The sequence below is a fragment of the Athene cunicularia genome (genome assembly GCF_003259725.1).
Source record: "Athene cunicularia isolate RWA chromosome 2 unlocalized genomic scaffold, athCun1 chr2_part1, whole genome shotgun sequence".
In the NCBI taxonomy this organism is placed as follows: Eukaryota; Metazoa; Chordata; class Aves; order Strigiformes; family Strigidae; genus Athene; species Athene cunicularia.
In genome coordinates this window covers 14,153,647-14,177,490 of record NW_020799095.1, presented here as the reverse complement: position 1 = coordinate 14,177,490, position 23,844 = coordinate 14,153,647, and the positions used below count along the sequence as shown (strand labels likewise).

The window sequence follows — 23,844 nt, the reverse complement described above, 5'->3', positions numbered from 1 at the left end:
AGAATACCAGAAATTGTTCTGTACTCTGCCTAGTCTGAGTGCCACAATAAGAAGGCCACCTTGCTGGTACTCAAGTTAATTTGGGTGATAATGCATGGAACTGGATTGTACCACATACTCAAGAAAAAAATTCAAATATTTACAATGACAAAATTATAAATAAAGCTCACAATAAAAAGTACTGAGCAAGATCATCTATTCTCTACCTTTTGATACTGCCACCATCAGAAGTTTTCTTAGTTTGCAGGTACAAATCAGATCAAAAGAAACCACATACTGCTGCTTCTCCCCTTTGGAAACTCATGAACACAGGAACCAGAGAAATTTTAGAGATTATGATACAATTTCAAAATTTAGGACAGGATTTTTTTTTTTTTTTTTTTTTTTTTTTTTTAAAACACAGGGGAAAAGAGAAAGGCTGGACTGGACAGACATGCTTAACCAAATTATAGGCAATGTATGGTGCTGTCCACTATATTCTGACACATTTCAAGGATTTTTTGAACTGTTATGAGTTACATAGAATATTTTGCATTATCAATGAAAAAAAACCCCCAAACTAGCATGGATTATTATCCATTTATATCCATAATTTTTATCCATATATCCATTGTTTTATTATTTATAATTTTAATCCATATTTTATCCATAATTATTATTAATGGATTATTATATTCAGGAACTTAAATAATATGTAAATCCTTTCCAGGACAGAAGCCTCATTCCTCTGTCACACCTCCCTCCTTCTCTTTATTACAATTGATCAATTAAATTAAAGTCACCTCACATAGATATTTTTGTGACTCAGTACATTACTTTATTAAAAAGTTTAATATATTTTTAATTTTTTTTATAAAAAGCAAAAAAGTGCTTGTTATACATATTGTTAATTCTAACTAAAACCTGTAAATGTAGCTAAGTCTTAAAACCAGTTATAGGATAATTTTGCTATGTTCCTGGTAAGAACTTTGGGTATTTCTTGAATAACTTTTAAACCAGCTTCTTCCAATTGTCTCTTAGTAAAAAATAAATTTTAAAATATTAAAACTTAGAGTAAAATGTTAAATCTCAAACTACTGAATCAACTGCTATCAATACAACACACAGCCCACTTGACTATTATGACCCATGTTTCCTAGTTGATTTTTAGATAAAAACAAGCAGATTACTAGCAAAGGTTTATCTCAAATTCCCATATGAACAGCATGCCACATTAAATATATGCAAATCAACCTCTTATTCGTCTAGTTTTTTTGAGCTGACAACTCATATGACCTGAAGCCATGGTTAACGATTACAATTATTTGACTTTCATATTTATACAATCAGTCATCAGATATGCATGTTAATTGATTTTAACAGATAGTTTTGTATTCTAATGATCAACAGTAAGCGTACATTTTACCAACCTCTTGATTTATAAGAAAATAAAAGTTATATCCGTTTTCACAATTAACCCTTCATTGTATTGATCTGCAGTATTCACTGTGGACTGCTCCATGAAATATTAACCTGAAAGTACTCCAAACTATGGGATCTTTATTTTGGTAGCAAAATTTGATTTTCCAATTAAAGACACTCTTCTATTGTGTTTTTAAAACACAATTACTACCCTATTTAAACACTGCATTGTCTATTAATTAGAAATGATGAAACTTAACTAATGCTTAAATAAATGGAGTGGGCAAAAAATTAATTTACAGCTACTCCATACTCACATTCTATTACTCAAAGGTTTTTTCTCTTTTTCAAAGAACCTTAGTCATGCACTTCTCGATTCTAATAAGCCCTCAAATGTCATATACATGAAAGAGTACAACCCTGCTCTCAAGTAATATACTTAAGGTCAAAGCACTCCTCCGTTGCCATCACAAAACGTACTACTGCATCAATTACATTTTTTACATGGCTGAAAATTTACTCTGCAATTACATTTTTTTATTTCAGATGCCCTATTTATTGAACTATCAAACACAAAATTACAAACTGAACAGATTTGCACATGAAGGACTGACTACTTTGTAAGTTATACAGTGTGCAGTCATCATCTTACATGGTGGCTGTTCTTTAAGGATATTCACATAAAAAAGAGTGGATATTGCATCTTACTCTCAGAAAGTTCATATCATGTCTTATTCCATAGAAGGGCTCTCCCAATTTAGGCCTTCTTTGTTGTTATTGGATGAAAGGCTTATGCTCCAATTTTGGTAAAGCAAGAACTGCTGAATCTCTTTTTCTGTATTTTAACACCAATACAGATACTTACATTTCTTCAAAATACAGAATATTTCTACTTTCTATAAGTAATTGAATGAGGTGCTGAGTCTACATATCTTTTAACCAGGTGAGTGTCGTACACGCCAAGTACTGCTACAGTTCTCTTTTTGGCTGTCTGCTCCAATTAATTTCAAGTGAAATTTATCCATTATGAGATTTTGAGATATATTCTCCAGAACAAAAAGCAGCATAGAGACATTAGAGCACTCATCTAGATATATAATGATGATTCAAGTTCCTATACTGTATCACAGACAGAAGAAACTTAAAGGAATGTTACCACAATCACAAACAAGCACTCTAACCTCTAACACACTGTTTAATGGACTTTTTTGATTTTTAAGAGGTCTTGATTTCACACTGAACATAATGAGAAAGGTATTGAACATATGATAGGATTCTGTTGATTTCTTAATAGTTATTTTTCTTAAACTAAAGTCTGGCATCATGGCAAATACTGATAATGCAAATAAATTCTCTTCAATCTTTCCCTTACTGGGAAACACCTTCTTGATCTTCAACAGATCTTGATTTCATCCTGAACACAATGAGAAAGTCTGGGGGTCTACAGAAAGAGGAAATCCATCCCACCCTAATCACCAATACAGTTTTAAAATCACAGATATCAACACAGAAAGACCCTGATTTCTTTTATACAGTGCAGTGCTATGAGTTAATCACCTTGAAGACTATAAGGTTTATACTTTTCTAGCCAAGGCTGACCTTAAGATAAATGGAAGGGTGAAGAAAATATCTTAAAAAATTACATGTGAAACTCCAATAGAAATGACAAGAAGAAGATAATAGGAAATAATGGGTAAGACAAGCACACTGGAAAGAAGATCTATATACTTCCTGCCTAAAGATCTAATAAACATAGAAAACAGATTTAAATCCTAATTTCTAAAAATGCTTGATATCCTCCACTTCTCTTTAAACTTGACAGTGTTAAAAATTACAGACCGGGTCATGCAAGCTATGGTGAAAAACAAGTAAAATTTATCTGCATAAGTATGGGCTGACTGAGCCAAAGCAGTCCTACTCTGACTCAGAAATATAGCACATTCATTTAAGTTCGCATTAATACCAACATTTTCACAAGATGCCCGAACTTAGATTAAGGTGGAAACAGAAAAAGAAAGTACTGTTTACAACTCACTATTTTAAAAAAATATGTTAACTGCTCATCATCAAAATCAATGATTAGAAGTAGCATATGACTAACAATAGTCAGTATACTTATTAAAAACCCAAAGGAAACAAAAAGTAGAAAGCAACTGGTGACATCTTCTGATGACAACTTTTATGTAAAGCATTGCAACTACAATAAATTCCACAATTAAAAGTTAAATTAAGGCTATGAGTAGAAAGAAGATAATTAAAATGCATTGTGGGAACTCAGAAAGTAGTATATCCAGAAAATGTCCAGCTGTAAAACAAGCATTATGAGTGCAGTGATAGCATGCCACCATCCAGACCACTATGGCCAGTTTGGATGGCACTGAGGCTCTTAAGGGGATCACAACAGGGGGGAAAAAAAAAAAACAGAAGTTTGATACTGTCACTGCATAATTTGAGTCAAGAAGGAAGTTGACATCCATGAAATACAGAAAACCATTTACTACACTGGCCCTGTTGCACAGCAAGATATTCTTTTGCACTATTTTACACATAAGAAAGAAACACAGAAATGGATCATAAGTTTAATACAACTAGGTAGGTACGTTTAAATATCTGTATCCAAAGGTGATCCAATTTGATTAGAAATCATCAAGGATAAGGGTTTTCCATTGTCCTTGATGTAGAAAGTATAGCCTTTATCATGTTAACTCCATACCAAAAACATTTAACTCATTGTATAACCTCAATAAAGGAAAAATATATTATCTATCAGCTGGATCAGTTCCACACAGTCATATAAACGCCAGCAAATGTGCAAGGCATGGAAAGAAAATACCAAAAAAGGAAAACAAGAGGAGGACACAAGACATATTTCTTGTTTTGATGACAAAATTATCTAAGCCCACACATAGGTCATCTAAAAGTGATAAAAACCACATTAAGAGAACCTCAAAGCATCAGTTTATGAAATGGAAAACCTTATACCACCTTCAGGATGTTTTATTTCTACCAACAGCGGTAACATTTGCACTCCCTAAATCTCACTAAATTAATGACTGAAAAGTTCATTATGCCTGCATTAAATTACATCTTTGAATTAAGTTTGAATATCCAGAAAGTCACCATTGTAATGGTGGCTAAGTTTCACTGGGTTTACTAAGAAACAAATTAGTAGGAATGGCAATAGCTCGCTTACATAAAACTGGCCCACTACTTTGATGCTCCTTGTCTACAGCAAAGTGGCACATGAATACTGCATAAGCAGTCAAATGCCTCTTCTGTCATGAAGGCTCCTTCCGAGATAGCCAGAGTCACTGGGAGAACTATTGCTCATGGCATCCAAATGGACGAAACACAGAAACTTCACTGCTAAAAAAACCAAAAGGCTTCAGAGTTTCTCTTGGAATGAATATTTCTCTTGGAATATTTCACACAGAATCATCAAGTTAGCGAATGCAAACCACAGCAGAAAACTGCTGCAAATTTCAACACTGTTAGCGGATAGATGAATTTAGGGAAGAGGATGTAAGCATCATCAACGTAGGATAAAATTGCTGGGTTTTATTTTAAACATGCTTAAACTCAACGTTTTAACTTAAATATTTAAGAATGATTTTAGTCTGTATGTTTTACATCTATTGCCACCTGAAGCTGGCGATCCAAATGTCTAGAATAGCACACTTGGAACGCTGAGTTATATTAACATCATACTAACTATAGCAGTTTAATTTCAACAAATTTCTCTGGGTTTTTGCATATCACTGAATAAATGACTCTGGAATTAGCTTACTTTTCTTGGAGGCATTATACGAGATTATTTCTTAAGTCTCCTCCTCTTTGATTTAGTACACCTCTTAAGATAATTTATTAATGTTTTGGATATCTCATTCATCATCCATTATTACTGGTGTCATAAATTAGAAGAATGGAACAAAGCACTGGACTATACACTTTTTCCATATTCATCAATAAAATAGCCACCTCTGTTAGCAACCACTGTACAAAAGAAGTTGGTTTATCCACGAGAGTGAGACCAGGAGCACTTTTTAAATTCAAATCCCCAAACAGATCATTAGATTTATAGTATATTATGTTATTAGTGAAGTAAAAATCAGACCTTCACCTTTAAATGTAAAAGGATGGAAAGACCAGGTCTACAAAAGACAAAAGCACCTGTCACATATTGTTAGATCCTGTAAGTTACTTAGACAAATTAGAAGGCTGATAAATACTATTCTTATATAAAAAAAAAAAAAAAAGAAAAAAAATTAATCATTGAAAATGCTGTAATTTTGCCAGCATACTATAAAACAGTAAAGGGGAGGAAAGATTCAACTAACAGAAACCTAAATGGCAACATTTAAGTCTGTGATACTATTTCTTAGAAGACAAGTTACCTAAGTAACTTAGTACCTAGTAGGAAAAACAAAGTTCCTTGCCATCACTGTTTTTTATTTAATAAAGAAAACTTAAACACAAAGGACACTGAAAAAGACAATTGTGAAGATTTCAGAAGCTTTTTGAGATAATGATCATCAATGGGAATCCTATAGGTAGTAAATTACATAGCAGTGACTATGCTATATAAAGTACCTGAAGGAAGACAGAATTAATGTTATTATGAGAACATTAACTACTGACTTAACAAGACCATTATGCCTACATTAAATTATATCTCTGAATTGTTTGGATATCCAAAAATTCAATTTTTGTTATTTTAGGCAAAGACTTAGTTCATATATTTTGTACACCTTCACTGTTTACACTCCTTTAACTAAATATCTCATTAAATCAAATTAATATTTTGCATGACATAATGGTACTGCACTCACCTCTTTTCTGTTACAAGTTTGAGCAGGTTTAGTAATTCATTAATGGAATCAGGTACAGAATTTAAGTTCTTATAATAGAAGAAAAGGATTCCACATTAAGTTCTTATAATGGAAGGATTCCACATGTTAGATTTAAATTGGGTAAAATGCTTGATTAGCAACTGTGTACTTAATTTCTACATGGGGGACAAACGGTTGCTATTTTTTCTTCTTTATGCATTACATATTAGGTGTTTCAATTTCCAATGTGAGCTGAAAACAACAAAATAACTTTTTCCAACTAAATAAAACCTCTTTTATTGTGCCACCTCTAAATCAGGACCCTTGTTATTTTCCATACAGAACCTTCACTATCTATGGTAATTGATGATTAACTAAACGTACCTGTATGAATGCTTTTTAAAGCTAATTCAATTAAAAGCATATATATATATATATATATATAGATGCATTATCCCCTTTACTGTGTTTAGAATTATTAATGTAATCGTTTAATGAACTATGTATGACACTTCTTATAGTTACAATTACCAGTGGAAAAGAAAAATAAGTATATGATCCTCAGCTTTTGTTCGTCTCCAGTTTGATCAGTGTTTGGCGATGATCATGATACCTGTTATTCAATCTACACAGGCAGCACACAGTCAAAAAGAACCTTGTCATTACCTGACTAAAAATAAGTAGTACCCTCCTTGGACCAAGGTGCGTGTAGTTTGAGGATTGAGACAAAGCCAATCCCTCCTCTACTTGAGAGCAGCCATTCATGCTCTCACTTTCATCTCCATTTCACTTTGTATAAAAATGTGCATTGTCAGGGATACACTGAGATTTAGTCTTTTCTCTGTCGATTACGGTATCCACCCATCATATAGGTCACCTGAATCCATTTGTAGCCTCAGTGAATTTCTAATTTATACAATAGGAAACTTTATATTAGACAGGAGACTGTAAGCATGTCATACCCAAAATTTCCAGCAGCGGTCTAGGGGGTAACAGGTACAAGATAATTCCCCAGTGCAAAAATGTCTTTATTAACCCTGATCTCCCATGACCGATGGGAGTGCTCCAGCAACTGAGGTAGCCAAAAAATTAAAGTGGTGGCAATGGCACCACCATTCCGTCATGCTAGAGTTTTGTTGACTTAGTGTTTCCAAACCATCTGAGATTTTGTCTCTTCCTGGTCTTTTTGTTCACCGAGTGGAAAACTTATGTCTGCACGGAATTGTTCACAGAGCCTCAAATCAAGGAACATGCACTGCTGATTTTCCAAAGAACAACTCCAATACATTGACCTTGGGATGCATGTAAGATTTATCTTTTCCTTATCCTAAAGAGATTATTTTCTTACCTAAAACTTTACAACAAAACCCCAGTGGAGGGTATTCAGAATTACCCAATCTTCATTTTCTAGGTAAATAAGCAGTAACCTGTTCTCTATTCTGATTACACAGTTTCACTTGTTAATGACAGATTTCAACATTAATGGACTGTGTGGAAGTATGGAAAAATCATGGAAATAATGCTTTAGCTTCCCTCATATGGAATCTGGAATACAGGAGGCAAATTTCCTCAAATAATTATGCCAGCATAACTTTCCTTTAACTTTTGTTACCTAATTATCATAACTTTCAGGCCTGCTGAAAATGTCATCAATGAACAATAAACTGCACAGTGAATAGACACCGACCACTGAGAAGTAAATGAAGGTAAAATTTGTTTGGGTAGAACACAGAATAGAAATTTATAAAAAACCTCAATGCAATCTTGAATTCATTAATCTTCTCTTTTTTTTTTTTAAACCTTATTTTCATTAAAGGTTCTTTAAGACACTATATCCTGTTGTCTTTTAACATCAGAGATCCAGAAGGCTTCAGATGTTTATATACCTGACAGGATCAGTATTCATAGATGTTGATTCTTACGGTGGTTTTAAGGGACACCACTGTTCTCTAATCACTGAAATTGCATGAAATTTAAAACTCTGCTTCTCAGCAACATCCTTTTAAAGACTAAAAGCCTTTTGAGTACCTATCCTCAGACAGACACATATTTTTAAGCCCCATGTATTAGAATGTTCATTCATGTAGTTGATCAGAAGCACAGGTGGACCTGGAAATACCTAACACATTTATCAGTGGGAAAAAAAGGCCAACCAGGACATTTGAAATCCAGAGACTACAAAGGAGTGGTTAAATGCAGAAGAACTGAGGAGACAGCATTCTAAAGCAAGCAGACAGATAGCATCAGAGGGCAGAAGTTGATACCATCAGGACTGAAGATAAGCCCTTCCATATGGGGCTGTGATACTCATTTCCTCAACACAGTTACCACTAGTAAAGAAGTTTACTACAGCTACATGACTTAACAACTGTTAAACCAATACTGTTAAATTCAGAATCCACTAGAAACATACTACAAATTGTCGCAAAGAAATAGGGCTTGTTTACTCCTCATTACAATGTCAGTGAGTCAAAGAGTTTATCTTAAACAACAAAAGCCTGACAGAAGAAAACGCTGCCAGCTCTGTCAGACTGCTGGAAAAGAAAGTCAAGGCTCAAATGATTGCGTTGATCTTTGACTGAAACTGTGAAACAAGTCAGTTTCTTCAAAGCCAAACATAACACTGCAGCCAACAATAAAGAATCCTGTCGGGTTTTTCTGCACAATGAATTTTTTGATGTCAGAAATTCTGGATACTTTTAATCACACTAAAAATGTGTTAGCAACGCAAATGTGTATGACCTAGGCCCATAAACAACCACAGGACTGTTTTTTTTCCAACTAATCTTATTTTGGCTTCTCTCACCTAAATTCCAGCACCAAGACTTCTTATTAACACATACTTTAAGGTTTTAAACAGCTTTTAACCAATTTTTTTTTCTTTTGCTTTCTAAATCTGAACAATTGTTCAAATCTGTTCACTGAATAAACTCCAAAGTATTCATATTTTATTAGTCACGTGGCAACTGGATTGCTACCCAGAAGATTTTAAGACAAAACACTTAACTGACACAGATCAGAATCTAAAATTCATCCCATTTAAAGACTAACAGCCTTAAGAGACATTATTTCATGGTCTTAACTCAAATAAACGTAATTACAAATACCATACTTTCTGTTCAGAAATTATCTTTAGTCATCCTTCCTGAACTCCTGATTCTCTGCATCAGCTCTAAGGTCCTACATAATTCTGCCCATCCTTACTTCACAGTTCTAATTAAAAAAAAAAAAAAAAAAAGCCTACATTCACTAAATCCTTTTCAATGTATCTTCCAGTGTAATTTTACAGTATATTTATAAATTTCTGCTGCTACTCATCAAAAATCACATTCATCAATGTCTACTTTTTAATTTTAGGTATGACTTTATGTGAAACAAATTTTTAACTCATACCAAGTAAACTAAAGTTAACATACTGCAGATGCCATAACCACTACAGAAAAGTAACAGCAGAAATAAACAGTTAATGATGAGAAACAGAGCCAGAAGCAATGGATAGACAATAGTTTAACTTCACTGATTGGTGCACACCCTCTAACCTCCAGTAAATTTATTTTGATTATAACTATATTGGTCAGTTCAAGTTTGTCTAGCTGCAGGTCCTTCCACCACTGAAGTCAACAGTGAATTCAGTCAGAACTTACAAGTATAAACCAATTTTTCTTTCCTGGAACAAATCTTAAGCATGCTGAAGTCCGTATCTTCAATATTTGACTTCACAAACTAAGTGTTTCATCAGCAAGTATCCAGAAAGTAATGCATTATTTCACTTAGCCATACCAGCACCTTACTATCCATTTTACATAAGAATTCATAACAATAACAAGCGTATTGTTTGACGTGCGGCAAAAACATATGGGCAACCAAGAGATATTTCCTCTGACCCTGATCAGATCAATTAATTTCTGTAACAAACACAAATGCCTTCAGAACAGTAAAACAAGACAACAGAAATCCTCTCAAATGCTAGAAAAAGCCAAAGAATATATGCTCTATGTGAACTAGGTTTAAAAAATGAACTGCATTGAAGTAATTCTCTATACTACTGTTAAATCTGTTTTCAGTAAGGTTCAGTAAGGTAAGCTGTTTTCAGTAAGGCAGTACTTGACAGTAAACCAATTTCATGAAACCATCATGCTTGCGAGAAAGAGATGGCATAGGCTACCTATACAGAGTGCTTACCATTACTAATACCCACTCCTTAAATTTCCCACTACCTTATATTCCCACACACAATGCAAGTAATACTTACTAAAAAAAGAAAATAGCTTAACTAATGAATATCAGTTAAAGTCCCAAATCTAAATATGAAGCCAAGCCAACCATTAACAGCAGGGGTAATGCAGATGTAAGTTTTATACCCTATCCCAATTTTCTGTACTTTTACTAATGCAAAACACATCAACTTAGAAAATGCATTCTAAAGTTCTTTAACATTTTTTATTATGAGGGATTACCTTCAGGATCCAAAGAGGTACATTATGAATACAAACTTCACATAATCTAAAACTTAAAAAGGAATCTGCTGCACCTCTGTCCTCCAGTCACATGACAAGATAACATGAAGACAACGTACATCACTCAAGGATTACCAACACAGTTGTGCGTTTAATTATTAGTCTGGGTCACCATTCAAAGCCACCCTCCTTTATTCCACATGCTGAACTAGAGATTCCTCAAACAAAAATTCTCAATTCACTGACTATATTGCTGATCACTTAAGAGAGTGAGCTGAAGAACTAAAACTAAGATACAAACTAAAAGTTCTTAATAAATCCAAGTCTAATTTACATTTACTCCTACATATTTCAAAGCTTTGTTGTGCTCTCACAGTCCAAGTCTAAGAATGAACCATTTCACTAGCTGTAATACAAGACCAGCTGCCATAACACTGTCTTTATCCACAAATCAGTCACTGAGGGTAGCAAAACTTTAGTAAATGTGATCCACCTATACGACTGCAGGAAACCTTTGATGGACTGAGGCAGCACTAACAGCATGGTGGAAGAAAGCTCATGTGGCAAGCTATCACAGAACAGTTTTGTCCAGCTTTTTTCCCCACATCTGCACATTCCAATGCTGTTCTAGGAATGACAGCTGTTCTCTGTCCAGAATGCTTCAGATACCTTCTTAGGATCAAGATTCGTTGAAAGCAAAGAGATCATTTGCTTATAATACCATGCATATATGTAAGGTTTATATATCCAATTGCAATTCTAAAATGCTTATATGTATACACAGCAACTTTTACACTAATTAAACATTAAAAATCTCCCAGTACCTACTATGATAAAAAAGAAACAAAAGCCAAATATTTTTTTAAATTCATTAGAGAATTAAAAGAACAGGTGCTACTTGAAAATTCATTTCATAAACTGTCATAACCAAGACATAGTGGGTGACTCAAGAACATGTGTCAAGATCCACCACAGCTGAATGGTCAAAGATGTGTGACACCATGCACAAGTATTTCAATCAATGAATGAGAACAGTTTTCCTTAGTCTGTAATACATTATCAATTGTCTTTATACACACCTTACTGATCATTAAAAAGTGTCAAGAGAAAAATCAAAGCAAAAAGAGAATTCAGCTTTGGCCAGGGCATGATCAGGGGACATCCAGCCAAACAAAATAAAGGTGATTGTTCTAAGCAATGTAGAGGTCATTACCTAAGACTTCTATTGCTCCCAGTCAACAGACTGGGATTAAATTCAGATGTAGCCATACCCATTCAGTACAGTGTCGTTTTTTATTTGCTTGTTTCTGGTGACAGGCATTTCCTTTTACATTCCCTGCCAAATGTCACTTGGCAGGATTTGACAATGTGTACAAGAGGGCAAAAACTGAGCAACCCCTCATGGTTATCAGTCACTCTGCACTGTATTTCTGCAGAAGGGCATTTCAAATGAAGGTTTAATTGGGCAGAGGGAAACAAAAGTACAGATTTAATCTCACCTCATCACTGACATTCCCTCTAGACCTAGAGCAGATAGATCTCTGCCATTCCATCATCAACATACATCTGGATCACTAATAAGGGGGCAGCTATTCCAGACTCGGTGCCAGATCTTTTCTATTAGACAGGTCATGTACGAATTCTCCTCAAGAGATCAGGTCAGTTGAGGACACAGGGAGTTTGGGGTTTTGTTTTTGTTTTTTTCTTTCATCATAGTATTTAGTAAAATAACCAGTTCTTCAAGAACGATTGTAACTTATATATATCCATGGATGCAGGGTTGGTGCAGTTAGATGATCAGTGACCAACTGTTGCAGATGACAAAGCTTACAGCAGGGCGTTGAACTCTGAGCTCTGGCTCTAAGACAGTCCACTTCAGAAACACTAAAGAGGCTGGATGGCAAAGCTAGAGCTGTGAGAAGGTATCAAAGCAAATGTCCTGTGTAGAAAAGAGAGCTTCTTCCTCTGTCTTTCACCTCTGCAAGATGACAGATGTCAGTTAAATGTTTTTCCATTTGTTTACAAGTACATGCAATTAGAAAGTCTACTTGCATTTCAATTTCATTTCACTGTCTGTCATCCTTTACCTCTGTCTTCAAGTCAATATATCATAATGGTGGCACAGACTTTAAGAGGAACTGACAGTAAAACAGCTTCTGCCTCAGAAAAGGCAAATGTTAAATGGTAGTAAAAATACTTTGTATCATCCTGTAAAGATAGTAAAAATACAAAAATCTATCTCAAGGTATAGGGAAGAGGTTATCATATCAGAAGGGAGTACATGAAAAGCCATAGCATCCAGTGGATGCTACAAACAGACATAGCAATGAATCATGAGACACCCATTACTAGCTGTTGCAACAGAATTCTGGAAGGGACACTTGTTTCGCTTCCTTCAAAACTAAGCAAAATGAACAAGAATAAAATTGGCATGGCCATAACATTTCACCAGGCAAAATTCTTAAATGTAGACAGGAATGAGCCTCAAGTGAAATGGCAGTTAATTTATTGCTGTCAGTTCAGGATACTTTTCAATGATGAAATCATTGCAAACTGTAACTCAGGACTTTGAAAGATAAATTCTCTCACATTGAAAAAATGAAACTGCTGCCCAACCTTGACTTATTCTGAAGTTAACCTAAATAATAATTTTAGAAGTTGTCTGAACAGGGTGTGTAAGAAACATTAGCTAAAAATACAATACTAACAATTTAGAGACTTGCTGGCAACTTCAGTCTTTTTTTTTTTTTTTTTTTAGAGGAGAAAGTACAGACAGTATACCAAGCACTTCAGAAAAAGTGTCAGTTTAATGTAATGCACTACTCCAGATACCTTTCTTTCAAAAGCAAACTGAGTGAGAAAAATGAGAAATCCTTGACCAGTTTTTCTTTCTCAGTAGCAAATACATCTTTGTCACTATTTCAGGTTCTAAATGAGGAGGTGATCTTCATCAGCTCCTCCATCATCTTCCAATATATTCAGATCTCATCTGAATCTTTGTTGTTGTTCTTGTTGCTTTTAATAAGACCTATACATGTAAGAGTCAACCTGCCTATACATCTAAAATTCTCACTTTCCCCACTTTCCCATGCAATCTAAGTCACCTCCCAATCAATCCATGCAGTGCGCAAGCTCTAAAATGATCTTCTAATTGGTTGCCAAAGTCTTCAATAACTGTAAAGATAGTCATCTTTAATGATCAAGCCTCTCATCAGCAATTTTACATTACTCTTTTTCTCTGCATCTTCATAATTGCATGCCATTTTACAATAATCAAAGACAACCTTAGTAAAAACCCTTATAAGTCTGCAGTCACTCCCACAAATGCACTTAGCCAATACAATCTGCTTCAGTATCTAAAACTGTATCTTTATTGGTAGTGTATTTGTTTCTCCTTGCCCACATTTCTTTTCCAGTGAGCAGTTATGTGGTGCTTAGCTGCCTACTGTGGTTAACCCCCAACACTAACTTACAATTATTTCTGTTGCAGCTGGACCTATTCAGAGCTTGAAAACATACAAGCAGAGGAGCACTGACATGCACAAAAATCAGACAAACAAAACGTTGAGACATGCACTGTAAAAAAACAAACCAAAAAAGAATAATGGCCAGCAACGGTTCAAGACATATGTTCTGTTTTGTTGTGCTTAATTTTATTTCACTTTTCCAGAAGGTGGAATCTCAGAAGTATGCTAGGTTCTTTCATGCTCAGACAAGTTCAGGGCTGCAAGCATTAGGGCAGAGCGAGACTGCATAGAAACCACTAAGAAGGATCCAAAAGAAATGCTCGGTATTTACCAAAAAAAAAAAAAAAAAAAAAAAAAAAATAGCGAAGGTTCTCCTCATAAACCCACTGGTTTAAGCACTAGTCATCCACGTTGCATCCAGCCTTTCTTCTTTCTCAAGCTTGTATGGCTTGAGCTAGATTGATTCCAGCTACTTCTGGAAGGGGATGGTGTGAGTATGAAGCACCTGAGCATAATAGAAAATGGGAGATTAACCAAAAGTTACCTCAAAACACTGGCAAAAGACTGACCAGCTGTATTAGGAGGTGTCTAACATGCTCATGGACTGATAAGAAAGAGCAGTTCTAGAAAATGAAGTACTCCATCCAGTCAACCTACAAAAATTGCAGAGTAAGTTTATCAACATACTTTTATCCCAACCTGGGTAAGCTGTTACAAGGAGTAAAATGATGTTCGCTCAGCCCGCATTTACCCTCTTCTCAGATAAAATTACTCACAGTGGAAATTATACTCACGACTGATCATACACTATTACTGTAAATTAATGTAAAAATCTAGTCTCACCCAACAGCTATTAAACAGCAACAACATGCTCTAATTCCTGGCATATGTCAGTTTTGAATACTGACTTACAGATAAAATACTTTTCTTCTAATATACAAGATCTTTGACATTTAATCTAAAATCCCCAAAAAACAGATCAAAAACATGTATCGTACTAGAAACAAATTAGGACTTTCTCCAACCACTGAGGCTGCAGAGTGCACAGGAATATGTTTAAAGCATCTCAGTTGGATTTGCAACAGCTGAGAGTTCCACTTGTTCATTCCAAATGTGTACTTCAATCCATCCCCATCGTGCACGACATCAAAGTGGAGCTATGTCCAGTGACAGCAGCTGCTACCATCCTTTGCTCCTCCCAACTCAGTTGATAAGGACTGAACCTTGCAATAAATGGATTTTTCATTTGTGGGTAGAGGCAGCATGACTGCACCAAGTATATGTCTGTCATCATCATCTGATATCGTTATTAAAAATTAATATTAACTTGTATCTCTCCAATGCATGTTTTCAATTTTCAGGTGCAGAATTCCTCTCACTTCATTCTACGAATGTACTTAAGGCTCAAGACAAAAGTCATAAGACACAAAAGACAGGGCAGCTTTTGCATCTCTGCAAACTGAAGTTTGACATCTTATCTAGAAGGTGTGTCAAATCAACATCTTCTGTTATCAAAGGTGGGAAACAAATGCAACCAGCAAACTGCTCAGGTCCATATACAGTTATGAAAAATTTGTACTATGAAAGGGGCCACAAACAGCTGGCAACTAGCTAGAAATGGAGAAGGTATATCCAGCTCTATAATTACGCATTTTGTCTATCCCTTAAACCTCTTTCCAATTCCCTGACTTGCAGTTGAGCCTCAACTGCCATCTCGCACCCGAATCAAGCAATCTTCAAATCATGACTCATGAGTAGTAGAATAATTAAAAGTTGGGACCACTGCACAATCCAAAAACCCAAATAGTTTTCTACTAGGTGACTACACCCTGACTACAAAGGGGAACTTCGTAAAAAAGGGACACTAAAGTAAATGTAAAATATTCATACTGCCTTACACCTAGCCAGAGTAGGGAAAAAGTTAATTCAGCTGGTTGGGTTTTTCAGAAATGCTATATAGGAACAAATTTTTAATTTCAAAGTAGAAATAGTTGCCCAGAATGAACTTGTTTAAAGTAATACATGAAGTCCCAACTTCATCAAATTTCAGAGTATTTCATGCTGACATAAGTACTTCCCCAGAAAACTGTGAAATAAATTCATGAACAAAAAAAAGTTAAGTTTACCCGCATTCATAAAGCGTTCTCGTTTCTTCTGACTTGATGACTTCTTTGAAAAGTGCATTTGGAAAACAAAATAAAATCCAGATCCTAACTGTAACACACACCCTCCAGCAATCTAAAATGCTAACTTTTTTATTCCTTTTTTTTCAGTGTTCAAGACACTGACTTTTGACTAAATGATTTAAATGAACAATGAACATATACCACTGATGCGTTCAGAACAAACGTTTCCACTGACTGGGACACGAGTTTCCTCTGACTACAGGAAGCCAGAAACTTCCTGCTTATTGTACTTTCCTCTACTTGCTCTCATCCACTCTTCTGTCATCCAGCCACAAAAATTAAATATACAGGAGTCCAGATTTCTGCACACTTCAAAAGAAAATGTTTTCAGTGTTATCTGTTACATATTTTCATGAAGCAGTTAAACTTCCAGCGCACAACAAGCTTAGTTTTGTTTTATAAATGTGAATCTACAATGAAAACCAAAGGAGGTGAAATCTTTAGCCTGTTAGCCTTGACTACTTAATACATTGTACATAAAGATTATGGGGTATAACAAACTTTAAAAGGTATCATCACAAGCAGCACCAGATTCAGTATTCAGTCTACGAAAAAAAACACACAAACACATATATAAAAGAATTGCCCAGTTATGTATTTGAATTTATTAACTTCCCCCAAACTGTGTATATTTATTAGCACCATAGGCATCTGTGTAAATGAAGTAAATTAAAAATGAGTCAGGCCTAAAGGAGGAAACACTATGCCATTGACTCATGAATAACTGAAAGATAAGCAAGGCTCCCACATATGTTTTTAAATATGTGGATCCAATAGAATTAACAGGCTGTATATGCTGCAGGTGTTCAAGCCACCATTCTGAAAGTACAGATAAGTTTTATAGGAAGCAGGACATGCAAAATAAGCATGAGTATCAACTGAGAGCCACTCTTCTCACTAAAAAAATTAATAACCTCATTATCTTCCCCAGCACAATTATGAAATAACCTAGCAGATTTACAGTAAGAGAAGTATACTAAAAAATTACCTATATTTGTCTCATAAGCATTAGTATTATTCTCCTTATATCTACTCTTTCACTCTGCTTCTAAAATTTCTTTTACATAGTCTACTATTTAACATGTCTAAATTACTTTTCATTTCTCCCATTTAACAAGCTCATTTAAATTGTGTGATCTATTAAATATTTTACAGCGTATTCTTGTACTAGCTGTGATGGGACATTATAAAATCTGGGTTCTAACTGGAGCTTCCCCTTTGAATTGTTGTTTGGCCTTAAATAAATCACTTCTCTCTCTCTGAAAATCATTAATGCTACTTTCATTTATAGATGAAAGGCTCTTCAAAACTACTAAATGTTAATCATTAATACTACAGATGAAGTTCAGTTAAGAAGGTACAAGAAATCAAAATACCACCTTGACACTGGATCCTCTTACTCAGATTTACAGTGTAGCAAGCATGCTGATATGAGAATGATTACAAAATAAACATGAAACATACCATTACAGGCTTAAAAGTCTCTACTTTCAACAGAGGTTAAACTTACATCTGAAAGGTCAGTGGGAACACTGACAAATCATTTAAATGCAGAGATGACAGAAAAATTAATCAGGGTTTAAGAAAATAATATTGATTTTGAAAGAGAATCTGTTGGGGAAGATCAGAAAAGAAATCAACAGTTTTCAACTCTGCAACATGTCAAGCTTCAATCAGTAAAATATAGGCAGATCTTATCCAGATAGAGATGTTGCCTGGCTGTGAACAATGACAGGAGGAAAAAAACAGGTTGGAAGAAAGGGTGTGTAAATCTATATCCTACAGGATGCAGGAATCACTGGTCACACTGTTAATGGAAAATTTCAGGACCCAGAAAACAATCATATTCATCAACACCATGTCAGATTAGTGATGTTAAAAAAATATAAGTAAATGGACAGCATGCTGACAAATCGAATTTGTTGTTGACACAGCTAAAGCACAGCAGTTAAGAACTAATCATCAGCGTCCTGAGTAACCACTGTGCTTTAAGCTACTCTTAACAATTCAGAAGAGAGTGCTGAGCATGATGGGGGAATGTAGATTATAAATACAACATTGTAAAATTTGTAAAAATATTACATATAGCCATGGATAATGAAAATAACCATCTATATAAAATTGTGTATCAACAAGAAAAAAATAGGCTGAAGAACACTAGGGATCAGCACCATAAACTCATAAACTGACAAAAATTTGAGGAGCTCCACAATATGATGATTATTCCACAATTGTAAACTTCCTTTAAAACACCTGCTGCTGAACACTGTAAGTGACAAAACAATGGCCCAGATGACAATTCATCTGGTGCTAGGTAAAATTCTTATGCTAACATGCCAAAAATTCACTTCTACAGGTCTAGAAATTTTTTTTTTAAACTTTCAACAAGTTCCACACCTTCTCGAAATTCAAGTCTATTATCAAGACACATCACACAGCTATACTTTTTCCCACGAGGAAAAAGAAAAGGTCAAAAGTACATTTGTGTAAAAACTAGAGATTAAAACACCACTTATTATCAAGCAGGCACAATCCAGGTTTCAAGAAACGTCGTTCAGAAATTCATTATCTGATAGATCAGAACCAAAGGATACTGACTATATGTGGTTCAAAGGGTTAAGTAAGACACCTCACTCAGAAGGTGGTGACAGCATAGGTCTGTTACAGACCACCAGCTCAAACTAGAGAACACTGGAATTTTTCTTGTAAGCCTGTATTTGTAATGTGCTGAAAGAAAATGGCAAACTGAAATCTTTGATAATGAAATCTAATATCTCAGGATATTAGCAGCCAACAGTAAATATAACAGGATTTAAAAATTATTAGCAAGTTTCCTAACAGCATTCACCATAACCAGTGATCACATACCCCACTGTAATGGCTAAAATTATTAAATCACTGGACTAGAACTTGGGCATAGTCTAAGAATTACCGATCATGATCAGATTACCTAGCCAGATAGATATTACTGACACCTATGTAAACATATGATGCATATACACACTTATATTCCCAAATCTTCAAAATTTCTGAAGCTGAAAAGGATGATGAACCAAACTGATGGGGAAAAAAAATCCTAGACAGAAAAACATGAAAATGGAAATTTTCCTTAAGAGGGCTTTTATTTATGGTCAGGCAATTCTACAGCTAACAAAGAGGACAAGTTTGCCTACAGCTCATCCTAGAAGTTCAAAACCTGATGTTTTTGAGAACAAGATGAAACGTAAGGGGGGGGGGGAAGCAGGACCAACACTGCAGAAAAGGAGAGGCTGCATCACCATCACCATAAATTAAGAGTTACAGAGTGTAGAAACTGAGACACTTAAAACATCCACGTATGATGTAGTCAAGAGTATTAGCAATAAACACCACCTCAACAACAGCAGAAGGCCATGACTAGACAGAGGTGGCACAAGTGTTAAAAATCGTAAGGAAAGATCAAAAATAGTCAATAAATACTTTCATTCTATAGTTGGAAAGATTCAAAATGGTATAATTGTATCACATTATATTGATTTTCTTTCCAACTCATTTGTTAAACAGATGTTCCAGATCAGATGTTAAAAAACATTGTGAGACAAACATTTTAAATCAGCATACTTGTTAAACTTATCCAAGAGTCCTAGGGTAGTCAGCCCAGCAAATCTACGATCTGTTGATGCTCTTTTAAAACTATGTATTTTAAAATCTGTATCTGTCTTTAAATGCTAGGGACTGCCACCATGCAGAGGAGTGAAAACACAGTGTCAAAGGGACAAATCAAGTTTTAAGGCAGTCTGATATGATAGAGAATTCAGACGTGATAACAAGAACCAGTGAAAGACAGATGCATTCAAATGTATTCAAACAATAATTGCATGCCTTATTTTTAAATAGTGGAAAAGATGAATCACTGAAACAAGTCATCCAGAGAAGTAAATGGTAGATTCTCAGTATCTTGATACACTTGGAAAAAAAAAAAAAAAAAGCAGCTTAGCCAACTAGAAGTTCAGAAAACAAACCCATTGAGACAAAAACTGATGCCGTAATACATTTAAGGTGAAATGTTCATGTATTAAGATAGATTTGATCCCCACTCTAATGCACTACTACGTGATGCAGTACTAAATGCAAGTCAACTTAAGCAAGCACATGAACTTTTCACATCCACACAACTAGATTAATTAGTATTGTGGTAATAATGTTCTTTAATAAACCTAAAATAACGATTTGTCAGCCCATTAACAGTACAAAAAGCCCGTCAAATTAAACAGTACAGACGGAAAATGTTGGGGTTTTTTTTAAACAGAACACAGGATACCATGATACTGTCTTTTTTCTGCTACATTCAGTTCAACATCAATGGCACGTGATTCTTCCTGTTCTCTTCAAATGATTTCTAACCAGACTTCAGGTCACATTATGGCTCGGTGCTTTTGGGAAATCTACATCTAATCATTAACAGAGGCATAATACCTATTTCTATTCTGTTTTATGATTCATCAACCTTTATCCAGAATATGCTAAATGTTCAATGTTCATCTCCAAGGTCTGGACACAGTTTGACTAACTGCTCCAGTTTGGCTCTTGCTTCTTATTTCAACTCTAAGATTATAAATATGGTCAACCATTTCTCCTCAAAGACTGTCACACACATATTCCCATAAGATTCAGAGTAATCATGCTTTTTTCTATTTAACATCAATAAAAAGCATATGAATTCTCAGATTATAATGTTATCCAATATGACAGTGACCTCAAACTGCATCATTTTCAATTCATTTTTTTGAAAGTATTTGATCACTGAAGCTGCAAAATCAGAAAAAAAAACCAAAAAACAACCAACATTTAGATAACGGATAAAAACATTCTTAAGTAAAACACAGCCCACAGTAGCAACCTTCCTAAAAACCTGAAATGCTATGTCCCTTCTTTTGGAGGTCTGAAAGAAAGAGTTTAAGCCTCGCTAACACGACAAGCAAACACAGGCAAGCAATTCCTTCTATCATGTTTAACAATCTTCTTCATGTGAGAGCACAACTCAGCCAAAGATCTGTGTTTTTACAGACTACAGACTGAACTGCTTTGGGCACTTTTCTGGGCTAGAAGAAAAAAGCACAGAAAACCTATAGCTGACTTCTAGAGAGCAGTGTAGAGTCTAAGTCAAACAGTTTAGATAACATACCACATTTGCACTCTGCAGACATCACTGGCTCCTGATCCAAAATGCTCTTACACGTGCTAATCAACAAAGCCTCAAATGGACTAGGAACTGATTATCTTAGAAACTGTCTATCCTCCACAATTCTCAGCAACAGCTGTTGTCAATTACAGCAGCATACCTAACAGTTTAAGATAAACTGCTAAGGATGGAGCACAAAGTAAACTTTCTAAGACTTTGTCAACAGAATCCCTTTAAGGGCAAAGTGTAAAACAGTTCTTTGCGTAGCCCTTCCTCAGTGACAAATGAAGTTATAATAGCAACAACAACCCAGAGACAGCAAAGATGATCTCAACATTAGTGTAAATCATACGCAGGCAGAGAACATATAAGCCATTTCCACCAAATCACATTTTACTTGCACATTAACACAAAGTACCAAAGTCCAAAAGATGCAAGTGCAAACAAAAGAGAAAAGAATAACGCCTGAGTAAAGCCAACACTCTAATGCAAGGAAGGAAAAATGTGAGGAACATTTTCACTTACATTTCTTAAAGGTAAGTGCCACTCTTGCAGGTGGCACAGTATTTTAAGAAAAGCTCTGAACCCTTCATATGTGACAAGTGAGCTTTGCTAATATTAAAGCAGAAACTGAAAGACTAGATGTAAAAAAAAAAAAAAAATCAACTTTGTGGCTTTTCTCAGATTTCTGAGAGGTTGAAATGAAGTGAAACGTCTAAGAATCTAATCAGTTTAATTAATCGTTGAACAAAGCTACCAGTACAAGCCTTATTTAGTCACCTTCCCACCTACAAAGCTGAAGAACACTCTTGTCTTCATCTCACTAACAAAAGGATGCCATCAGTATATTTTGAAACATTCAGTTTTCATAGCTTACCATACTTGTAGTATCTAAATTATGGAGCCACCATAAAATCTAGAGGGGAAAAAAATTCCCAGTATGCATTTATATATAAAAATAGTAATTGCTCATGGTCTTACTTTGTTATGAACTGAAGTTTACTGTGTAGGTTCACAGCTCATAAAGGGGTAAGCTCCTGTGGTTGGCTCAGCAACAGTTACCAACTTCAAGTAAGAAAAGATACCAAAAGTTTTAAAACCTCAGCAATTTCTTTCAAGTATGGTGTGTCTAACCCTGTGTTTACCTGACAGTCTGAATGTATTACAACATTAATTGTAACAACTCCAGTAATCGCTACTATTGTATATATATGTATGACTTCTTGGATGTCTATACATGGGCCATGTGTATCAATAAAAAAGAACTCTGACAACTGGTAATTCATAATTGTGTTAACCCAGACAATTATTACATTTACCAGAAAAAGGACTGGTTTCAAAAATAGAAATTATTATCATATACAAACAATGTATATTTCTTATTGCCCAGTTTTAGATCTTATGATACTTCAACCTGCAAGTTACAAATGTAACAGAGGATGGTGATTCAGAGAGAGGTAGGATCTAGGACTAATTTCACTGTCTGTTTCACAACCATCAAATATTTTCAATACCAACAATCAGCCCACATTTACTTGGAAAACATTTCTTAAGTCTTAGTTTGCATGGAGGATGTATTAACAGTAAATAGCTGAATTAGTGTGTGGCAAGTAATAGAACTGACAGATAACTTTAATGAAGTTCCATTGGTCCGAAAAGAAATACTTATGTGGTGCTTTTTAACCAAGTTTCAGAGGGCTTTGTAAGGGAAGTTAAGGAGGATTACTGAGAATAAAGCAGTGGATGGATGCTGTGGAGATGAGTGGCAGAACTAGAAGAGTATTCTCGTCTCCCAGGTACTATTCCAGTACATATTGGAACATGATTCTTTCACATTCACACGTACAAACCGAAAAGCAATGTTATGCCAATATGACAGAACAACTATTTCTTAAGAGCAGACCATAAAGCCTCCAAGATGCATAATACCACAGGACACGTAGCTAAACTGAACTACTACTGATGGGTATGGTACATTAAGAGTATAAAACGCTCAACTGGCTAAAATGTACTAAGTGCAGCCCTTGCATTGAAATCCAGACTTATACAGCACTTGAGCTACTGTATCCTAAGGAAAAACAAGTGTGACAGTTAAACATCTACCGCTGATGGCAATAAACTGGACAGGTAGCACAGACTGAGTCAGATAGGTGAGAACAGGGAGGAAGAGAGGCTCTGGGGCAGGAAAAGTGGAGGGAAACCAAGCTGCTACTAAAAACTCTTTTTCTAGGCCTGAAGGGGAAAAAAAACAAAAAATCATTAAGACCTTAACTTCCCTCTTCAGCCACCAGAACCACCACCACCACCAATTAAAAAAAAAAAAAAAAAAAAAAAAAAAAAAAA

At 35.0% G+C, this 23,844-nt stretch overlaps 1 protein-coding gene across 4 annotated transcripts in view; it reads right to left on the bottom strand.

Moving 5' to 3' along the window:
• The window catches only part of TBC1D5 (TBC1 domain family member 5), a 325,748-nt gene extending 302,018 nt beyond the window's left edge, over positions 1 to 23,730 (bottom strand). For 3 of the 4 annotated variants that reach the window (XM_026842526.1, XM_026842528.1, XM_026842527.1), the window contains exons 1-2: positions 23,605 to 23,730; positions 13,792 to 13,861 (exon numbers count right to left, since the gene is read on the bottom strand). The gene's annotated coding sequence lies outside the window, so the exon portion shown is untranslated. Of the gene's footprint in view, positions 1 to 13,791; positions 13,862 to 22,482; positions 22,506 to 23,604 lie in introns of those variants that run through there. The other variant, XM_026842525.1, reaches the window with a different exon arrangement.
• Between the last annotated feature and the right edge of the window lie 114 nt (positions 23,731 to 23,844).